This window comes from Vitis vinifera, chromosome 13, assembly GCF_030704535.1.
Source record: "Vitis vinifera cultivar Pinot Noir 40024 chromosome 13, ASM3070453v1".
Lineage (NCBI taxonomy): Eukaryota > Viridiplantae > Streptophyta > Magnoliopsida > Vitales > Vitaceae > Vitis > Vitis vinifera.
In genome coordinates, this window is record NC_081817.1 from 15,862,157 (window position 1) to 15,885,053 (window position 22,897).

The following is a 22,897-nucleotide window of genomic DNA, read 5'->3' on the forward strand; positions in this document are numbered from 1 at the left end:
TTTTAATAATAATAATAATAATAAGAAATGAGCTTCAGGAAATTGAACAGATAGAGTATAGATTTTTAATAATAATGATAATAATAATAATGATAACAATAATAATAATAATAAGAAATGAACTTCAGGAAATTGAACTGTTAGAGTATAGATTTTTAATAATAATAATAATAATAATAATGATAACAATAATAATAATAATAAGAAATGAACTTCATGAAATTGAACGGCTAGAGTATAGATTTTTAATAATAATAATAATAATAATGATAATAATAATAATAAGAATTTAAAAGTTGAATTAATAATAATAATAAAGATAAGATTTTAAAAGTTGAATTAATAATAATAATAATAATATTTTGAAATAATAATAATAATAATAATAATAATATTTTAAAAGTTGAATTAATAATAATAATAAAGATAAGATTTTAAAAGTTGAATTAATAATAATAATAATAATAAGATTTTGAAATAATAATAATAATAATAATAATAATAAAATTTTGAAAGTAGAATTAATAATAATAATAATAATAATAAGATTTTGAAATAATAATAATAATAATAATATTTTAAAAGTTGAATTAATAATAATAATAAAGATAAGATTTTGAAAGTTGAATTAATAATAATAATAATAATAATAATAAAATTTCGAAAGTAGAATTAATAACTATAATAATGATAATAATAATAATAATAAAATTTTGAAAGTTGAATTAATAATAATAATAGATTTTGAAATAATAATAAGATATTGAAATAATAATAATAATAATAATAATATTTTACAAGTTGAATTAATAATAATAATAATAAGGATAAGATTTTAAAAGTTGGATTAATAATAATAATAATAATAATAATAACTTAGTCAAGTCCAAGTCCATCAGCAACCCTCAAATAATGCAAACCTAGTCAAGTCCAAGTCCATCAGCAAAAGGGCTTTGGGCTCCATCTGCCTCAAGCCCAAGTCCATAACCCATCAAGACTAAATGCTTTGGGCTCCATCTCCATCAAGCCCAAACCCACTTGGCAAAAATCACCCCCCATCTCCATCATAAGCCCAAGCCCACTTAGTAAAAATCACCCTCAAGCCCATTAGCAGCCACAAGCTCCTCCTGTACAGGCTTGCAGCCTGTCATTCTCCTCGTCGCCGCCGGCGAGGAGCCTCGGCTCAACGTCACAGGTGGGGACCGGCCCCGCCTTCCCCTAAGGGTCGCGGTCCATTCTCATGATGCATGCAAGGGACGACGTCGCATCTCCGCTGCTGCCAACGCCACTGCCACCAAGGACGACGTCGCTGACGTGATCCCACTCGGACTCGAACTGCTCCATTTGCGGCGTCCTCAGGCACCAGCAGAAGTTTGGAGCTTCGTGAGGTGCTCCGCCGCTTCTTGGAGACGCCCAGCTAGGCGCGGACGGCGAGTTCCCTGCTGCGGAGGGTCACGGGCTGAGGCATCGGGCACACGAGAAGAATGAAGAGGGGTTTTGGGCTGGAATATTCAAGAAACTGTGAGGTATTTACGGAAGAAATTGAAGACGGTGGTTTTGGAAGGGAAAGTCATTAATGGGTTTGCATTGCAGTGGGAGAGAAGGGTGGTGGCACGGTAAAATGGGAGATGGTGAGTATGAGCAGCATGCATGGGGGATGGTGGTCATGAGCAGTGTGCATGGGTTCCATGCTCAGGAAGAAGATCAGAGATGAGGTGAAGGTGGGTGTGATGAGTATGGAGGTGCAGAGAGAAAATGGTCAGCTTTGCATGGACCTCGAATACGCGGGTGGGTGGATTTGGTTGCATGGGGGGGGGGGGGGGGGGGTCTCTTATGGAGTGAGCAATGACGGGGAGAGCCGTCAGCGGTAGACGCGATTAGAAACCCAACGTGAGCCAAGTGAAAGCAACTCCATATAGACCAATGAGAGGTCCCAATAAACGCATTCAAACATCCAAGATAGAAACACATGACCCAGAAAACTAAACAAAATGGCCTGAACTTAGAAGAAAAGATAGTTCGAAGAAACAAATACCTGTATCTGCTCCTCTCAGTGCTATCTTCTCCGTGCGTTTCTTTTCCTCTTTCCTCGCCTCCCCCTGATATCTCCTCTTTTCTCCGCCACCGCCCCAAAAAAAAAAAAAGATAACTCCCTCCTTTCTTTTTCCTCTTTTTCTGCTGGCAGCCTCTCCTTTTCTCTGCCTAGGCAACCCACATCAGTCTTCCTTTCCAATCTTGTCCCGCCGCCCTCCATACAGCCCATCCTCGGGTTGACAAGAAGATGAATAAATAATAATAGGAAAATGCAAAAACTTGCCACCTAAAGGGGGTCTACAACTACATATAAAAGTAATTTTTAAAATTTAAAAATATTTAAATATATAAAAAAAAACATGTTAAAAATAGAGATAATTGGTTAAAAAGGGTGAAATTCTCAATATCTTTGTGAAATTATCTCTTTCTATGTTTTTGTTTGAAAAGTAATCAATTTTTTACATAAATGTTCTTAACTATTTCAAGTATTTATTATATGTTTAAAAGAAAGTGTTAATTTTACAATAAAATAATAATGACATTTTTGTCAAAATGATATAAAAAAAAAATAAAAGGTTAGATTTTCAGGTTTCTAATGACCCATTTAATCAAATAACCCATAAAAGATATTTCAATTATGAAACAAATATTTATTCTATAAAATATTAAACAACAATTTTCAAAAAATGAAAAAAAAAATTGTCCTCGTTTTTTTAAATAATTACCAAACATGAACTTTATTTCAAAATATGAAATTGTTATTTTAAGATGTGGTTTTATTTTATTTTTAAAAAATTAAAAGATAGGTTATATGATAAAAATCATTTTGAAAATTTGTTTTAAGAGTTATATGATAATTAAAATGTTGATTCAATTATGATATAGTTTTTATAAAGATCATTCTTTTTAGATTTTATAAATATTCGTAAAATTAAGAATATAATTTGTTTTTTCTTAATTCACATCACAATAAGAGACTTGGAAGATATTTTTTCATACCCATATGAAATTTTTTTCTCAAATAGATAAATAAATTATAAAGAAAACAAAAAAGAAAAGGGAGAATTACCAAAAGGATGGGCTGGGCAAAACAATTGCTAGAAAGGGTGGTATCTTTTAATAATTCTCGGGGAGGACTTTAATAGGCTTAATATACCAAAACTGCCATTTAACTAAAACTTTTAAAATTCAAAGCATTTAAAGCACTTCACTTGATTTGTCAATACATTTATGGTACATGGGTCCCACATTTATTGTAATTATTGATATTTAAATTTTAAATCAAAATTTTGGGTTAACCCTTACAATTATATATAATTTGTTATTTAAATTTACTATTTAAAACAAAAATACTTTTAAAAAATATTTTCAAAATATCATTTATTGTTTTTTTACCTTTTTTATTTTTATTCTAATTTTTAATTTTATGAAGAAAAAAATAAGTTTTATAATTATATAATAAAAATGATGATTTTTTCATATATATTATAATTTTAAATTGATAAATTATGTTTTTGTATTAAATTTAAGGAAGATAAAATGTTTAATTTTTCATTCAGATTCTCTAAAAATAATAAGAAAATGATAGAGAATGTTTAATCATTTTTTATTTTTATAATAAAATAATTTAAAAAAATTTATATGATTTTTTTTCCTTTGCATAGTGTTTTTTTTTATTTTAATTTTCATATAAATTTTGTTTCTTAATGCATCGAGTGGATGATATTAATATATTTGATATGTTGAATATTAATAAGGTATAAAAGGTGATCCTCAATATTATTACTTTTATTATAAAATACTGGCACAACAAAAATATGTTATAGTTCCAATATAAATACACTTACATTACAATGCATTACAATAAAACCTAATTAAGAAATTTATGATGTTTTTTTTTTATAAAAATGGTAATTTTGTATGATCATACCATATTTCACAACATACCTATATCAAAAATAATTTATAAAATAAAATGAAATACTAATTTGAATTCACGTAGTTTATATATATATATATATATACAAAAATTATTAAATAATTTAAAAACACTAAATAAATGTTGTTAATATATTAATACGATGTGTTAATACCAATAGGGTATGAATAAACATTTTTAGAATTATTACTTTTATAATGAAATATAGGTACGACATAAATGCATTATACTTACAATATAAATGCACTATCATTACAATATATTACAACATAATTTAATTTATTTTTATTTAATTTTTTCACGTGCTATATTACCTAATGAATAATTGTGAGTTATTCCATTTAATAGACGTGTGTTAGTCAATTAAATATTTATATATTATTCAATTGATGAGTGCTCGTAAAAAATAATTATTTATTATATTATGATAATAAAGTTTTTAATTGTATGTTTTATATATAAAACGATATAATAACTTTAGGATATGATTTTTATTTATGAGATATTAAAAATTATTTTTTTTACAAGGCTCTTTAAAAAATCTCAATTTTTTTTTTTAAAAAGCAAATTTTTAAACAGTTAATTGTTCAAAAGTGACAACAATTTTTTCAAATTGAAAAATATACCGTTGATTGCCTATCAATCTGTACTTATCATGGGCCCCACATCATTTATCAATCTATACTTATCATCATATATAGGCTCCACATCATTGACAATCTCAATTGATTTATAAATAATATAAAAAATATATTAAGGGTAAAATTATCCTCTAAAAGAGTGAGCCAGTATTTTTTTCTAACCCCGGTAATTCTCCGAAAAAGGAAAAAGGGAAAAGGGAATTGGCTAACGGCTCAACGTTTAAAAAGCGTAAAAAATGGAGGGAAACATTTCTCGCCAGTTTTCTCACTCAACAGTCCCCACGCTCTCTCTCCTCTCTTTTCCCACCACAGCAAACCCTAGATTCTCCTCTGCAACTCTCGCTCTACACCATGACTGAAACCTCCCAAAAGTCCTTCCATTCCCCCAGAAAAGCCCATAAACCCTCTCCTTCAACTCCCATCATCCCTCAAACGCCGCAAACCCTAACTCCTCGTCGATCCTCGCGCCAAGTCTCAAGCCCAGATCCATCAGATCTTCGCCGTTCATCTCGCCGGTCGTCCCTACAATTTTTTGAACCTGAAAAGCGCTCTTCAAGAACCCCAAAATATGTGAAAAAGGGTGAAAGATCGAAGCTTCCGGTCACTCCTGATGTGTCAGAGGCGCGGAAGAGGAAGAGGCCTGATTAGGGAAACGTGGTGACTAGGGCTAGGGTCTCGGGGAATGCGAGTTTGAGGCCAAAGAAGCGGGTTTATTACAAGAAGGTTGTGTATGATGGGGGTGAATTTGCGGTGGGCGATGATGTGTATGTGAAAAGAAGGGAAAATGCGAGCTCGGATGATGAAGAATTGCAAGTGGAGGAGTGTAGGGTATGTTTCAAGTCTGGAAGGGCTGTGATGATTGTCTGGGTGGGTTTCATTTGAAGTGTTTGAAACCTCCGCTGAAGGAGGTTCCAGAAGGGGATTGGATATGCCAGTTTTGCGAGGCCCGGAAATTGGGTAAGGAAGTTGTGCTTCCAAATCCACCCAAAGGGAAGAAACGGAAGAGAACTGCAAGGGAGAAGCTTCTTCCCAGTGATTTATGGGCGGCTCATATTGAAAAGTATAGTCTTTTATCTCCTTTTGCTCAATTGTATAAAATGTGGGAAAAAGGAAAGGAATCAATTTGAAACTCGAATGCTATGTCGTTCATTATATTTCTCTGCTTTCCAGGAAAAGCCCCTGTTGGAATGGCAGAGGTAGAAGCAGCCATACAGGCAATGTTCCAGGCACCTCATATTCAAGTGAGTTGAAAGCCCACTTTATGTTCTCAACTAGAAATCCTGGTTCTTGATACAACTCCATTTCGTTCTAAAAGAAAACGGAATCTTGGAAAAGGAGGTATCTTTGCTGTTGAATGAGTTTATTTTATTGTTATGCCAGTGTGCTATTTTCTTGTAGTATTTTTGTTATAATATGAAATCAATGAGATGCGGACAGATTGGTTAAAAGGAAAATAGCCTAAAAAAAGAAGAGGGAGTTTCTTTCTTTTTCATTTTTCTTTTTTTCTTTTTTAAATTATGGGTGGTTACAGAATTTGGAGTCAACAAAGCATCGATATTATTCAGTGTAGTGCTCCATTGTTTTCAGGCACTCCTTTTATTAACATTCCTCTTATTTGCCTATCAAAAGAATTTTGTTCTGGATGAACGTGATGGAAGTTTTGAGTTTTCTGAAGCCATTTCTTAGGTCAATATTTCTAAATACCAAATGGAGCCTCATGCTGAAATGAGCCATTGATAAATTAAAACTAATTCAAAGAAATTAGAAAGCCTCTCTGATGGGTTGGACAATAAACAACAAAATTTTCATGCACCAAAAAGCTGTTAGTCATGAGTCATGACAGAATAACTAAATATGAGACCTGGAATATCATGGAGAAAAGAATTTGAGCCACTGACATTGATTGCATGATTTTTGTGCTTCAAATGTGCATAAACCCTGGATAATTTTATTGGTTGATATGGGTAGAATCAACCGAAGTAGCCATAGCTGCAGTCAATATCAGATTTTATGTACTCATAATTATACACTTAGGCAGAATTGCAACAATGTTTTACTATTACTTGTTGGAAATACTTAATATATTTCATGAAAATGAAAAATACTTAAATACCTATTCTTCTTTGTTCCCAGGTGATGAAGAGTAGCACAAAGCTGAGTAAAATCTTCTTAGTAGCAATGGTGTATGAACTCTATCAAACAGGAATGGTGGAGACCACTTTTGAAAAGGTCAACTTCTCAATCTTCCCGAAAAAGAAACTACTGCAATCTTGCTTGCTAATATGTTCACATTTTAAATTCTGTTGTCTTTAAAATATGACATTTGAAACTCCATTGATCATCTCCCAAGTATGAAATTTCTCTACCCTGCTCTGCAAATATTCAACAAGCGGTTGGAGATTGTTTTTCCTGTTAAGTTGGAAAGGTGGCATACATGAACTAGAAGCCTCAATGATAGATGTCATGGATTGAACCTAGAAGCCCATACATTAAGCATTCATATGATAACAATCAGCCAAGAAGCCGTTATGAATGCTTTGAGTTTCAATACTTTGAATTTGCCTTTTCCTTTTTGTAAAGGTTCCATTAGATCTTAGCTGTGAGGTTCTAATCATCCTTACTGAAACACATTAGATGCAGAAATCAAGGCCCAATAGTTTTTAGTTTACTTGTATTCCCTTCTTTGATGCCTTTGCCAAGGATGAATCTTATAGGGTCGTAATTTCCTAGTTTGTTGGTTTCCTGCTAAACAAAAATAGTTTTTAGTTTACTTGTATTCTCTTCTTTTATGCCTTTGCCAAGGATAAATCTTATAGGGTAATAATTTTCGTATTATGTTGGTTTTCCTCCTAAACAAATTTTTCCATATTGCAGTTGTCAGTGACTGTTTCATGCCTCTGTACAGGCAATGGAGAAAAGTTCCCTGGATGAGACACACTCTTGAGAGTTGGGTAAGCCATGTTAAAGTATTGTCTTATTGTTTATGTGAGTGAAATTTGGGATGGCCCTCTTTCCAGTCTATCATTATTTTGGCACCTGCCTTTTCATATGTGGTACTTCACTTACAGTTGCATTCACAATGGATTTCTTCATTTGGCTGTTTAAAGAACCAGATTCGTATCATTTCAAGCAATAATATTGTTATCATTTGGTGATGACTCAAATAACAGTGTGTTGCTAAATGACATGGAAAACAAAGTAAAATTATTTCTTTTTCATTTCGTTTTCAAATGCCTGTTTGCGGGATTGCAAAAATTAAAATAGGAGCTTATATAGAATGTGTTCTTGTAATCTTCTTCACAAAACTGAATGCTGCTTATCTTGTTGGTTTTTGGGCAGTTGTAAGCTTGGTGAATGCAGAATCATTCTATGTGAAGCAGGAGCTACGCATAGGTTGCAGAAGTTGCAGCTCAATTTTCCAAGGTTAGTCCCCTTTAGTGAACCCACAATTGTTACTCAATAATCTAACTGATGAATTATGCAAACTGCTAGTACTTTTTTTTTTTTTCTTTATCAAAAAACAAACAAATCATTGATATAGATTTTTAAGTACAAGGTGACAGTTGAGAAATCTTTCCAAAAATATATAGGACAATAAGGAAAAAAAAGGGAATGGAAAACTACCTAGGCTGGTAATACTTTCTTCTGCAAGGATCAAGTAGACAGGGCTGGCTGGTTGAGTGGGCAGCCCTATCCTAGATTAACATTATTGGGAAAGTTAAAAGCAAACAATTAGCCAGGATCATTTCACACTAAAAAAAAAAAAAGTTGACCAAAGTTGTATGCTCCCAACTCGTTTGCCTAGTATTGCAGTTCTGTATAATGTAATGATCCTCACTACTATTTTTACTCAGCCCTTTAAAGAAGCCATGCGATACTGTCAACAATTTCTCAAATTATATTATTGTCACAACTATGGTTATGGTTGATTCCTGGAAAGATAAGAAATAGTAAGAAAAATGAATTTCTTATATTTAGTTTTACCATAAAAATTAGGAAAGAAAAATAAAATATAATTAAAATTAGTTAGGAACTTATATATTTCAAATTATTTAATCTTTATATTCAAGAATTAAAATAAGTGAAATGAATTTGAAGTAGCATATAATCATAATAATTTATTGACTTTAAATCTTTTTTTTTTTTTTTTTCACTTTTTCTCTCTATTTTCTTTGCCTTGCATTTTTCCTCTAATTTTCTAGGAACCAAACATAGCCTATAGGATTATAAGAACTAACCCGAATTATGTTGCCTTGTGACAGTGATGATGTAGCATTTGCACTCAAAGATGACAAGGAACTACCTTGGTTAGCTAAGTATCTGTGATTCATCACTCCACCACCATGGTGTTCGATTATTTATTCCCAATAAAATATTGACTTCAATTTTGGTCTTGCCTTATCAATGATACATTTGTTAATTTTTGGATTTTCCTGGTAGGGAATTACCGTGATTAATTCTCATTATTTAAGGTTTTAAACTTTTGAAATATTCACTTGGAGAAACAGAAACTGTATTTCTTTTACTCAAGGAACTTTAAGGTTTGGATATGAGGAAATGCTAGTGAGATCAGTCACTACTTTAACTTTTTCTCTTACATGGAAAATGGTATTTTGGAAATGAATTTCTCAAAATAGAATGGACACATATGTCCATCCTAATCTTGAAATTGAGAATTTTACATTTTCAGGGAGTTTTATCAATTTATAAGAAAAAACTTGCCCCATTTTCTGTGATGCACATGTTGGTTGAAGAGTGATGAGAGAAGTCTCCAATCCATTCTTGCACAATCACCATCTCTTTTCACCAGCTACTTGATTAACGACCAAACTTGCTCCTCATCCCTAATGAGATGCTTGAATTTCCATCTCAGATGATTTGAGATTGAAAAGTCTGCATTGGATGGGATGTTGGCAGCTGGGTATACAACAAATGAATCACAGATCTTGCATAAGTGCTTCCCAGCATTTTAAGTGATGTAAGGTAGAAGGGTGAGCCCCATGTCAGCATCCTTCTCTTAATATGTTGTTTTGAACTTATGTGGGATAGCCTTTGCCTACAGCATTTTATCAGTAGAAGTACAAGTGAAACTTAATGTGCAGTTGAAAAATATGTTATTATTAAAGATTTTTAATTAAATACAAATATACTTTTTTTCATCCCTTTAAACAAGATGGTTCACCTTACTAACAGCTTAACAGCTTATTTGATAGTGATAAGCATCATGCTCATCATTAATCTATATATATGAATCTACCAAAATATATGTACATTAAAATTGTATAATTAACACGACTCTGTTAGGTTCCTCTCTATTAATGCTCTTGCTCGTCTAGTATTGAGAATTTTGTTAACACAGCTAGGCTTGACATATTTCTATTTTCAAAACTTAGAGAAGAATAAATTGATAGTATTTCTACATATATTTCATAAAAAATAAAAATTTGCACATAACTTATGGTACTTTTGAAAATATAGTTTCTCTCCGATACTCGATTTCTTTATATTATAATTGAGTTGCCTTCAAATATTATAAAGAGTGATTCTTCTAAAAGTTGTATTAATATCAAACTGACCCTTTAGGCTATGTTTGGTTCCATATATAAGATTTGAAGGAAAAATGTAAGGGAAATAATAACAAAGAAAAGTGGAAAAGGAAAGAAAGAGTGAAATTAAGAAAATAAAAAAAGAAAAAAGGATTTCAAATCAATAATTTTTTTTAAGTAGTATTTTTTATATACTACTTCAAGCTTATTTCACTTATTTTTCCTATTCCGGATTAAATAATTTTTAAATACATGCAATTAAAAATTTCTAATTAATTTTAATTATATTTTATTTTCTTTCATATTTTTCATAATGAAATCAAACATAAGAAAATCTTTTTACTTAGCATTTTTTTTTTTCTTTTCTTAATACTTTCAAAGAACCAAACATAGCTCAAAGCTCTTAAGTAATACATCTAAACAAAGCCCACGTCAACCAAAACAATAATATTTGGATTAAAAAATAGAATTTGAATTTTTATATTTATAATGATGTTGTTAATGACATTGATTAGTTATAAACATTAAATTTATCAAATGATAATTATAATTAGTAAAACTTAATTCCATAAATATAATTCCTAGGTGTTGAAGTTATAGTAAACTTGTTTGGTTAAGTTTTGAAAGGAAAAAAAAAATCTACACTTAGAAAAATAAATAAATAAATTGAAAAACTCATCATTTTAAATAGACAAATCATCACTTTAATTAAAAATAAAAAAATGTCTAAAATAATTCGGTAGGTTAAATTTATTTCTTAATATTTTTGTTTTTATTTAATTATTCTCCTTATCAAATAATCTCTTTCTCAATATCTTTGTTTGTTTTGTTTATATTTTTTCTTTTTTTTTTGTTTATATTTAATTAGTGGATTAATTTTTATATAAAGGTGAAATTGATCAATATAGCTCAAATTATTTTTATTCTTTCCAAATATTGATTAATCCGAATTCAATAAATAAATAACAAGTGTAATTATCACTTTCTTGACCAATTCAATGGCCCACTTTAGGACGAAAATTAAGATTAATGCAATTAAATGAAATTTAAAACAAAAAAAATAAAAAATAAAAAGAAAGAAAAGATATAAGATAAGCACAAATGTCCATTAAATTTTTTTTTTTTTTAAAAAAACTAGATATGCATTGATTGAATTCCAACCAATCACAAAAATAAAAAATTTTATATTTTATTTAATTTTTATTTCTACTTAGTTTAGAGAATAACGGATTCTTAGGATTAGTTTTTATTTTATTTAGTTTCTATTTTTATTTAGTAGTCTATATAAAACAGGGAGAGAGTAGTGACAAAGACATGAGAAATTATTCTCAATAAAAAAAAAAATTGATCTCTCAATTCTCTCAATTGCATCTTCTTCTCGGGGTCATAAGATCAGGTATCTTTCTTTATTTGTTTCTCTCATTGATTTTTATTAAGGGGTAGTGTTTGTTTTAAAGAAGTCTTGGTCTTTGTTTTTTTCTCAGCGAAGTTCTTTTGAATTAGTCATTTTGTTCAAAATCGCCATGTCCACATCCACATTAGACGCGTGGTTCTGTTGTTTGCATTGCAAAACCCGCTTTGCTCCTTTCAATGGTTTGATTAAGGTATCTATATCTTTACCGTGTGTGCATAATTTTAACCAATGTATTAACATACATATTATGTTGATATTATTTTTGTAGGAACTTGCTTCACATCGGAGTAGGGAGAAGTGTTGGTTCCTCTTTCGTGACAATGTGTAAGATTTTGAATTTGAATATTGCATGTGTCTTTGTTTTGAAAATAATATTGCATGTTTGTTTACAATGGGACGGGTCCATAAAATATATATATATATATATATATATCATATGGCAGTGGCTTGATGAATGTGAACTTTGAAGGAAGAAAGGCAATTGATTAAGCTCCAACTAGTGTTAAATCTATTGAGGTTAGAGATGGAGGTCATACAACTCAAACAGATATGGCCAACATGTACTGTTCTAAGTGCAGTGCTCATGTTGGATGGAAAATAGTAAGAATCGTCATTCCCTTGTTCTGGATTTTGTCTTTTTCCATGCATAATCGGTATGCATGTATTTTTTACAGGTTAAGGAGAGCAACAATCACCCAATAGTTCATCAAGGCCAATACATAGTGCAAAATCATCTGAAGCTGTGATGGATGTTGGCACCAAGTCCAAATGAGATGCATGAGCTGATAACTATTACAATTGATTTTAGACTTTAGATAGTTTGTTTTTTTACTTTTTCGTAACTTATCATAAACTTTTTGTTAAATATAAAAAACCGAAATATTTGACTTTAAAAAGTAATATGTTGGTTTTTCTTTACTTTTTAATGTTTAATAAAAATAAAATATTAAAAAAATAAATAACTTAATACTTAAGACTATTAAGTATTAAAGTTCTATTTAGAATTAATTAAAAAAAAACACCATATTAGTTTTAAGTTAATTAATAATCTCTGTTTTTCAATCACTTTTGAATTAATAAATGAAGTGTGTAAATCTATCTTATAAGTCATATATTTTTTTATAAAAATCATCTAAACCTTTATGTTTATCAATAAAATATTTGAATATAAACTAAAATTATTCTTATAATTCTAGATATGTAGAATAAAAAAATATTTTGGTCCCCATTTTAAAATTAATTATCCATAAAAGTTTGCTATCTCCATCGGTAAATAATATTTGTAAATAAATATATCAAATATAATAATATGTTATTCTATAATATTATATTGATAGATAATAAATGATGATATATTATGATAATACATAATAAATTGTAATATATTATAATAATATAAGATTTTCCTTTAATTTTTCTAAAAGTTTTTATATATTTTTTTTATAATCATATAGACTTTTAAGTAGAAATTTATTATGATAATTTTATAAATTTAAAATATTGAAAATTAAAGTGTCATTACTTTTTTTTTTAAAAGGTCACTTGAATAGTTGAATTTATTACTTTAAATATACAAAAATTTTGTGAATTATATTTTAATTATATTAAATAAGATGATTTAAATTAAATTTGAGAGTTTTAAATTTTATTGATAAATTATTTTCAAACATTTTTAAAATTGATTAAACACATAAATTTTTTAATTTTCAGTTTATGAATACTTCAAATAACTTTTTTTTTTAATTGAAATTTATTATGGTTAGTTTTTGAAATATAAAATATTGAAAATTAATTTTAATCATTAATGTTTTATAATTACTAATTATTTGTATCATGTCCTTTCATTTTTATATTATTACCCTTTTGAATATAAAATTTAAAGTTCATATAAATAGTTGAATTTATTATTTTAAATATATAAAACTTTTTTGAATTATGTTTTAATCATATTAAATAAGATCATTTAAATTAAATATGAGAGTTTTAAGATTTATTTTAAATAATTATTTATATTTTAAAATTAATTAAAATATATGAATATATAAAATGGTACAAATAACTATCATCACAATTATCTTCCAAACTTCTTCATTGCTTTCTTTTTTCGTTGTTCTTAATTTGATATTTCCTATAAATATTTTAAAATAAATTTGAAATTTGTTATGATAACTTTAGGAACTTAAAATATTGAAAATTAATCCATCATTATTTTTTTTTTTAAAAAAAAGTCACATGAATAGTTGAATTTATTATTCCAAAATTTTAAGAGTAGTTTGTTGATAAATTATTTTCGATCATTTTTAAAATTAATTAAATGCCTATAATTTTAGTTTTATCACAATTATATTCCCAACTTCTTTCCTTTCCTTCATCATTTTTTCCAAATTGAAATTACATCATTTTTTTTATATTGAAATTAATTTGATTGCGATCAATAGTAAAATAATTAAATAATAATAAAAATAATTATCAATAAATATTTAAAAATAAATTTGAGAATAAAGATAATTATCAATAAATATTTTAAAATAAATTTGAAATACATTGATTTGTAAAATAATGTGAATAATTAACTTCAAGACATTTTTCAATAATTAATATAAAATAACCCTCAATCAAATTAAATACAATTCTTAAGATGAATATAATACTGTTAGAAAAATTAAGCTAATCCAATATATGGTAATCACCTTAGAGGAAGGGTGAATAGGGTGATGGTCTCTTTTTGTAAATTTAAACTATGTGAATGTAAAAGACAATTATATGCAAGTATATAATAAACAATATAAAGACAATTGCAATAAATTAAAAGAGTAGGGAAGAGAGAATGCAAACACAAGATTTTATAGTGGTTCGGCACAACCCGACCTACATTCACTCTCCTCTAGCTTCAATCCCAAGCTTGAGGTTCCACTAATTTAAGGCTTTCAAACCAAGCCTTCAAGCAATACAATTGGATTATGGTTCCAATCCACCTTCTTGGACTTTTGGTTCCAAGCACCCTTTACACTTTTCAAGAGATACCCCACTCTTGAACAACCACTCAAGTGATACCCCACACTTGAGAATCTTCTTCTTAAAGATATACAAATAATTGATCTTACAAAATCATAGTAAAAAAACTTTAAGCTCAAATGATACAAGAAAACTAGGATTGAAAGGTGCATTAAAGTTTTGCAAGTTTTAGAACAATGGTGCACTAAAAAAACACTCTTCCAAGACTCAAATATATTCAAGAAAGGTTTGGGAAGGTTAAACCTATGAAACAATGAAGATTGAAGTCTTTTTGTAGAAGAAAACGATCAAACTAGCCATTAGGGGTTTGACCAATCGAGTTGGGGGTCGACCGATTGACTAGCCGTTAACATTTAATGCTTTATAGGTGACCGTTGGACCTTGACCGCCCCTAGATCGGACCTCGACCGGTTGAGGTTCAACCTTGACCGGTTGAACAATCGTTCTAGAAGAAAGAGAAATTTTTTTGAACATTCGATCGGGGTTAACCCGGATCTCGATTAGTTGAGTTGGGGGTCGACCCGGACCTCGACCGGTTGAGCTAGTGGTCTACCCAGGCCTAGACCAGTTGAGTTGAGGGTCGACCCAGACCTCGACCAGTTGAGCTGGGGGTTGATCGGTTCCTCATCCGGTTCAACCGGTTGAGCCGTTTTTGGCTCAACAACCAACTTTTTCAACTTAAAACTTTTTTAAACAAGTTTGAAAAACATTTGACACAAGGTTTTAGTTGAAAACATGAAATCATCCAATTTTAAAATATTTAAAACAAAAAAACTCTTGGATGATTTTGGTGCATAAGTAAAGAATGTAATGTATGAAAATCCTAGTGCACCAACAACTTTCCAAAGAGATCTTATGAAGCTTGAGTCTTGAAAAACACTTCTCTTTGAGGCGGTTTTTTTCTTCATGATTTCTCATTGGCTTGATTTGTCTATGTGATTGCCACTTTGGAAATCGTCTTACCTAATCACAATTGAAATATAATCATTAGTTTTAAACCTTGTTTTGTTATCATCAAAACTGAGATTAACCAAATCTTGGTTTCACAAATACAATTATTAATCCCTCCACAAAATCAATCCATAAGAAAAGATCATAAACAAGATCATAGAGAAGAAAATTAGCAATTAATACATGGTAACTTGAAAGGCGACCATGGGCATAAAAGAATGGATGTTATGCCTGATATAAATGACAAGTATAATTATGACTTTATCAATCAATTCCACGATGAAAATTAAGATTAATGCAATTAAATAAAATATAAAACAAAAAAAACTAAAAAGAAAGAAAAGAAATAAAGATAAAGCACAAAATTTCATTTAAAATTAATTTTTTTTAAAAATAACAAGACATGCTTCATATTTGATTAATTGAATTACAACCAATCACAAAAATAAAAAAAGTAAAAAAATAAAAAATCTCAATTGCAAGAGTTATCTTGTTTTCTCTAATTGACGTTTTAATTGAAGTGGGGTTGCGTAAGAATAGCTTTGAAGAAGGTGTAGTTGCTTTCACATTCAACGTGTTTTGTTGTTGGACTCCTTCATCAATCGAGTGTTACAACCCGGATCCTTAGAATCCCTCAATCTTTGGTTTTTATTCTTAATTAGTTTTTATCTGGTTTAAGGAATAAAGGATTCTTTGGATTAGTTTTTATTTTATTTAGTTTCTACTTTATTCAGTTTCTTCTATATAAAATAGGGAGAGTGTAGTCAGAAAGGCATCACAAATTATTCTCAATAAAAAAAAAAATTATTATCTCAATTCTCTCAATTTTGCATCTTCTCCTTGGATCATAAGATCAAGTATCCTTTTTTGTTTCTCTCATTGATTTTTATTAAGGGGTACTATTGTTTCAGAGAAGTCTATCTTGGTCTTTCTTTCTCATATTGTTATTAAAGAAGTTGATATTTTCATTCTCATAAATTAGGCATTTTGTTCAAAATCACCCTGTCCACATCCACATTAGATGTGTGGTTCTATTGTTTGCATTGCAAAACCCACCTTGCTCTTTTTAATGGTCTCATTAAGATATCTATATCTCTGTCTGTGTGTGCATAATTTTAGTTAGAGTAATAACATACATATTATATTAATATTATTCTTGTAGGAACTTGCTTCACATCGTAGTAGGGAGAAGTGTTGGTTCCTCTTTTGTGACAACGCGTAAGATTTTGAATTTGAATGTTGCGTCTTTGTTTTGAAATATTGCATGCTTGTTTATAATTGTACGAGTACATGAAATATATCATATGGCAGTGGTTTGATGAATGTGAGCTTTGAAGGAAGAAAGGCAATTGATTGTTGGGCTCCCTTGTATGTGAGGGAGTGGCCCCCCCATATGCTTGGAGACCAAGTCAGTTACATTACAAAAAAAAAAAAAAAAAAAAAAAAAAAAAAAACAAGAGAAGAGAAGAGAGGAAAAAAAACTCATTTGTCCATATTTCATCAACAAGATGATCCCACTTCATTTGAGGTCCAATCAAATTGAAATTTGGATAAGAGGTTTGAAACTCGAGTAGCTACAATCCGAATGGTGGAGATCAGATTTTGAGCCCAAGAACTGGTGTTACTGCCCGTGTTTTTCTACAGTAACAGTGTTTTGGGCTATATGTGCTCTTGATGTATTTGGCAGCTTTAAGAGATTATTCTAGAGAAGACATGTGTAACCCATTATTATTGATAGTGGAAGTTTGAACTAGACTAGGTCCCGTGGTTTTTCCTTTCGCATTGGGGGGTTTTCCACGTAAAAATTCTTTATTTATTTATTGCTGCTAGTTGCTATTGCCTATTTAATTTTGTACAAAGAAAGGGTAGAAAAATTTTAGTGTTTGTTGGAATATTGTGAATTCACCCTAACATTGATCAAGCTTCAACTAGTGTTAAATCTGTTGAGATTAGAGATGGATATTATATAACTCAAATAGAATAGATGTGGCCAGCATGTACTGTTCAAAGTGCAGTGCTCATGTTGGATGGAAAATAGTAAGAATCATCTCCATTCCCTTTCTCTTGTTTTGGATTTGTATTTTTCCATATATATAATCTTAAGGTATGCATAAATTTTTTTACAGGTTAAGGAGAGCAACAATCACCCAATTGTCCATCAAGGCCAATACATAGTGCAAAATCATCTGAAGTTGTGATGGACGTTGGCACAAAGTCCAAATGGGATGCTTCTGCTGAGAACTATTATAATTGATTTCATTCATCTCTTTTCTTATTCATTTCTTTTTTTGGAGATATATTTCAATATCATTGTTCTTTCAGTAAGTTTTAGCTTCATTAATAATCTATCTTTGAATCACTTTTAAATTAATAAACAAAGAATATAAAATTTTTAAATATTGTAATTAAACCAGAAAACTTGATATCACTTGTATAATTTTCACTTTTTAGTAGTATTCTGGTTTCAAGTAGTGTCATGCATGGAGGAAAGAATGATATGCAGAATTAAAATTAAATTGTAGAGAATATTTAGATAGATAAATGCTTTAATAAGACATGAGAATATGTTATTCAACTTTAATTTGAGATATAGGATTTTAATACAACAATAGAATATGCAGCTGCATTATGGTATGATATGCTTTAGTTTTCCTTAAAAATTATTCAACTTCATTCGATCAGTAGTGAGAATAATGTGAATGGCGGTAGGTTTGATAATAAAGTTGAATGTCTTGTGATAATCAATGCCAAGACAACGGTGGAAACCCTAATTGGCAGCAAGGTGATCTTTGTGACTATCAATGTTATCATCAAACCTAGACAGAAAATAAAAGGATTTGGGAACGGAAAGGACTTGATAGTACACAAGATTAAGGAGAGTGAAGCCCTAATTGGCAACAAGGTCAGCTTTGTAACTATCACTGCTACCATCAAACCTAGACAGAAATGAAAAGGATTGGGAATGGAAAGGAATTGACGGTACACAAGATTGATGGGAGTGATGCACAAGCTAAGGAGCCTGTTAGAGCTTGATCACCTACACCCATAGTTGTTTGGTTAGGTTGGTAGTCCAATTTATCATTTCAAGGAGTAACACTCACTAGTAAGGATGAAAACATTGGTAATCACAGATATGTTAATTCTTGAATTTTACCAATATATCAAGATATATCAGGAAATATTAGTGGATATTTTGACAAAAAAATAAAAATAAAAATTAATGAAAGGATCAAAATTCATAGAAATATTAGTTGCCTATGTAGTGCCCTAGTTTTCACACATTGTAAACTATTGGGTAGTAGGCAAGGTCTCAAGATTGGAGTGCTAAAGATTGAAAAAGTATCTTTCAAAAATTTAGGAATTTCTATGGGATGATCCATATGTCTTCAAATGTTACCTTGATGAGATTATTACAAGGTGTGTATCAAATGAGAAAGGGCCTAATATCCTCAAGATCATATAATTAACACAACTTTGCTAGTTACCTCCCTATTAATATTCTTGCCGGTCTATTGAGAAATTTTCAACTCACCATGATTTGACATATTTATATTTTCAAAACATAGAGAAGAATAAATTGATAGCATTTCTACCTATATTTGATAAAAAAAATAAAAAAAAAAATTTGCATGTAATTATGGTACTTTTGAAAAAGATTGTTTCTCTAATACCCAATTTCTTTATATTATAATTGAGTCCCTTCTAATACAATGATTGACAATTCTTCTAAGAAGCTGCATTAGTACCAAACTGACCCTTTTTGGTATTAGGTAGTACGTACATCTAAACAAGTCCACTTTAATAAAAATAATAATATTTCAATTAAATCATACACTTTGAATTATGAATGTCAACCCACTTCCTCTTTTCTTTCTTTCTTTCTCTCTTTCTTTCTTTAATTGAAATATTTCAAAGAAATGCTTGTCATTTGGGTACTATCTCAAGATTTATTAGAATAGAATATCATCACATGGGGCATCTTGTCTATTTTTTTCCCAAGCATGGTTCATATGGCTTAATCACTAGCATTACACATCAACTCAAAGGGTAACACTAGAATGATGGCTACATGATAGGAGTGGTGATAATCAAAGGCTTAAGCCTCTGAAATACCTCTTAGAATTCATTGATCCACTCAATAGGTTCATCTTTAGTCAACAATGGGCACACTAGTCCAACTATACTAATAAATCCTTGAATAAACCTCTTATAAACCCTACATATTCTTGAAAAGATCTTGTATCTCTCATTGTCTTAGAAGCGGGAAGGTTATGGCAATTACCTTCACCTTATACTTATCAATTTCAATGCCTTTAGCTAACACAACGTGGCTTGAAACTATGCTCAAATTGACCATGAAATTGTAAGAATAGAGCATTGAAAAGGATGACATGGTATACTAATAAATGAATTTCATTAATAATAAATAGATTTTATTAATATTTATATTATGATTTTGGTTCTTCTTTTGTGCGTTCAAGCCTACATTACTTGCATTGTACATGGTTTGGGTACATTAGGAGTTGCATAAAAGATTCAAGACATGGGTTCCTTGCAAATTGATGACTAGTTCATAGTTGGTTCATAGACTCAAATAATCCATTTAAGGTTGTAGTGCATTATCTGCTAATCAGAGAGATGAACTACCTTGGTCATTGGGATAAGTTTCTCATGGTGAGTATTGCACTAGTGTATATGTTTACAAATTGGATAAAACCTATGGTGAGTCATAACATTAGATTTTGGGTAGTCATAACTCCACCAAGCTACTATGTTCCATGAGCTTTCAACCTTGAGATAACATTGAGCTAGTGCTAAGGTTGTCAATGACATTGACCTGCTAGTGAGACCTTAAGGTCATCGTATATTCCTTATGGATTGTGTCGTTGTTGATTAAAGCAGGTGACAACAAGTGTTCTCAAGATAGACACCATGATGTCTCATGTGTTTGAGACAATGTGTCCCCTTGGGTGATTCTAAAAATATGGGATTCTGAAATTTGTATCCATAAAAATTCCTTAAGTGAAATTGAAATAATTAAGCTCTTAGGGAGTTAGAGTATGTTAGTTGATCACATAATAGGAGAATCAAAGACTTAAGAATTATAGAGATAATCTTAAGATATCGATAGTATTCATTTTATTAGATTATAGACAGGATCTTAATTTCCAATGTCATTGCAACTTTGAACAAAAGGCTTATGAATCCAAAAGAATGAAAATGTTAGCTTCTTCAATATTAATATTGCATGTTGAGAAAGAAAGAAGTGGGTTGCATATTTAGATCCCAAATTCTATTCAATGAGCTGCTTTTAGAAAGATATTTACGGGATCATTGAGAGAAACAAAGAAATGAGGATGCGCAATTGCTGATGAAGAAGAAGACCAACAACAAAACGTGGAAATATCACTGATTCTTGTTATATTAATTTCCACATCATCAGTCACTTCTTATAGTTTTTTTTTTTTAGATGTGTAGGACAATATTTTATATATTAATCTTAGTTGTCTGGATGATAAATAATCATATTTTCAAGATGACTTATTTGATAAATTATTTTGAGATTCCTAGTATTAGTACCAGAATTTGAGGTACTAGAATGTTTTGATATACCTAGGAGCTCCATTTGTGCCATATACATGTAGAGAAAATTGTCAAAATTTTAAACTAAAAAGTATTTGATGATTTAAAATTTTCTTAACCATTCATAAAATCAACCTTTATCACTTCTGAGAAACAGCAAGGGAACTCATGAACACATTAAATCTTGTGTTAGATGTTTTTCATCTCTCTATTTTTCTTTTCATTAGGTTATTAATGGTTTGTTTGTTACGCTAAACAGGGTACAAAGATAAATGAAAAAAACAAAGAAAATATTATATAAACAATATTCAAACAAAAAAAAAAAAAAAAGGAAAGAAAGAAAAACTTAGTGTTGGGGCGCAAAATTGTACATGTATTTACTCCTATATGTCAGAAATTGCTATAACATTAATGACATGCAATATCATACCACCAGGTAATACACTCATATAACAACACTACTATGTCCAGGAAACCCAGCATATACAACTACTACTATAGCTGGAGGCCGTAGTTGTCATTCATGTTCGAAGACATCGGTGCAACATCGTTGCCATAATTAATTATAGGATATAAACCCGTGTTTCCATAATCAGTTGAACTGAACCCAGGGACGTTGCCAAAATCGATAGTTACATCCAAGTCAGGGACATTGCCAAAGTCAATAATATTCCCTGCATCAAAGCTGCTATTGCCAAAGGCGACATTCATTATATCAAAGTTATCTAGACCCTGACCTCCAAATTCATTCCCAACAGTATGTAGATTGATGAGTAGTGGGCAATGGCATCAAGACACTAGGGTCCAGAATAGGGAATTGGGTGTTGCTTTCTAGAGCAAAATGATCATGTTCTTGAGGGGTTTGGAGAGGCATCTCGCTGCTATTATAATGGTACTACTCATATGGATTGTCGGCCTCATTAGGATTAGGGTTAAGCTCAAGTCTTGGAATCTTAGAGCTTGATGAGCTTGATTCATCGAGCCGAGACTCATAACGTGATCTTTCAGAGATCCTTTCGTCTTTCCTATAGACTCTGCATACAACACAATCATCCAACCGCAACAAACAAACAAACAAGAAACATTATGATAGATATTAATCTACAAAAGCGTCTTAACACAAAACATAGGATAAATGAATAAAGGACTTCATATATACCCTCGTATCATTGACACCAGTTCTTCTTGGAGGCTTTGGAGGTTCAAAAACTCTGAATTCATGCATGATCCAGTTCGTTTTGACTCTGTGAGGAGCGCTTTCTCGGTAGAAGACCAAAACTTTCCGGTACCCCACATTTCGCTCCTCAAATTTGATCTCTTTATTAGCTCTGGTGGCCTTCCAATATCCATCTCCAACTGACCTATTGGGACGTTGCCCATTCCGATATTTCCTGTCCCTTGGAGTGAAGTAAACCATTCTAAAACCCTGCTAAAACCCTAGTTCAAAACAACTTCGCAAATCATTTAAACTTAAAAATAAAAAGCAATTCCAAATATCATATTAATTCTCCAATAAAAAGTTAACTCAAATTCCATATTAATTAACAAAGCTCAAATTAATAATACATATGACCATAGGAAATAATATCTCAAGCCCAATCCAATAAGCCAAAACAAAGAACCAATAAACAATAGACCTAAGTCCAAATAAGATAAACAACAAGCGTATCCAAATCTCAAAGCCTAAACATATGAGCCACAATCAAACATAAATACATAAGCTTATACCCAAATCTCAAAGCCCAAATATAAGGAACACAAACAAACACAAGTC

At 30.4% G+C, this 22,897-nt stretch overlaps 1 protein-coding gene across 7 annotated transcripts in view; it reads left to right on the top strand.

Annotated features, from left to right (window-relative positions):
• The first annotated feature begins 4,859 nt into the window (after positions 1–4,859).
• The window catches only part of LOC104881227 (inactive protein RESTRICTED TEV MOVEMENT 2-like), a 28,621-nt gene continuing 10,583 nt past the window's right edge, over positions 4,860–22,897 (top strand). The window contains exons 1-9 of one of the 7 annotated variants that reach the window (XR_002031386.2): positions 4,864–5,674; positions 5,785–5,855; positions 6,748–6,843; positions 7,489–7,565; positions 7,954–8,037; positions 11,645–11,764; positions 11,843–11,898; positions 12,018–12,174; positions 12,249–12,492. The gene's annotated coding sequence lies outside the window, so the exon portion shown is untranslated. Of the gene's footprint in view, positions 5,675–5,784; positions 5,856–6,562; positions 6,627–6,747; positions 6,844–7,488; positions 7,566–7,953; positions 8,038–8,876; positions 9,046–11,644; positions 11,765–11,842; positions 11,899–12,017; positions 12,175–12,248; positions 12,493–16,702; positions 16,768–22,897 lie in introns of those variants that run through there. The other 6 variants (XR_002031385.2, XR_009467419.1, XR_009467418.1 and 3 more) reach the window with 6 other exon arrangements.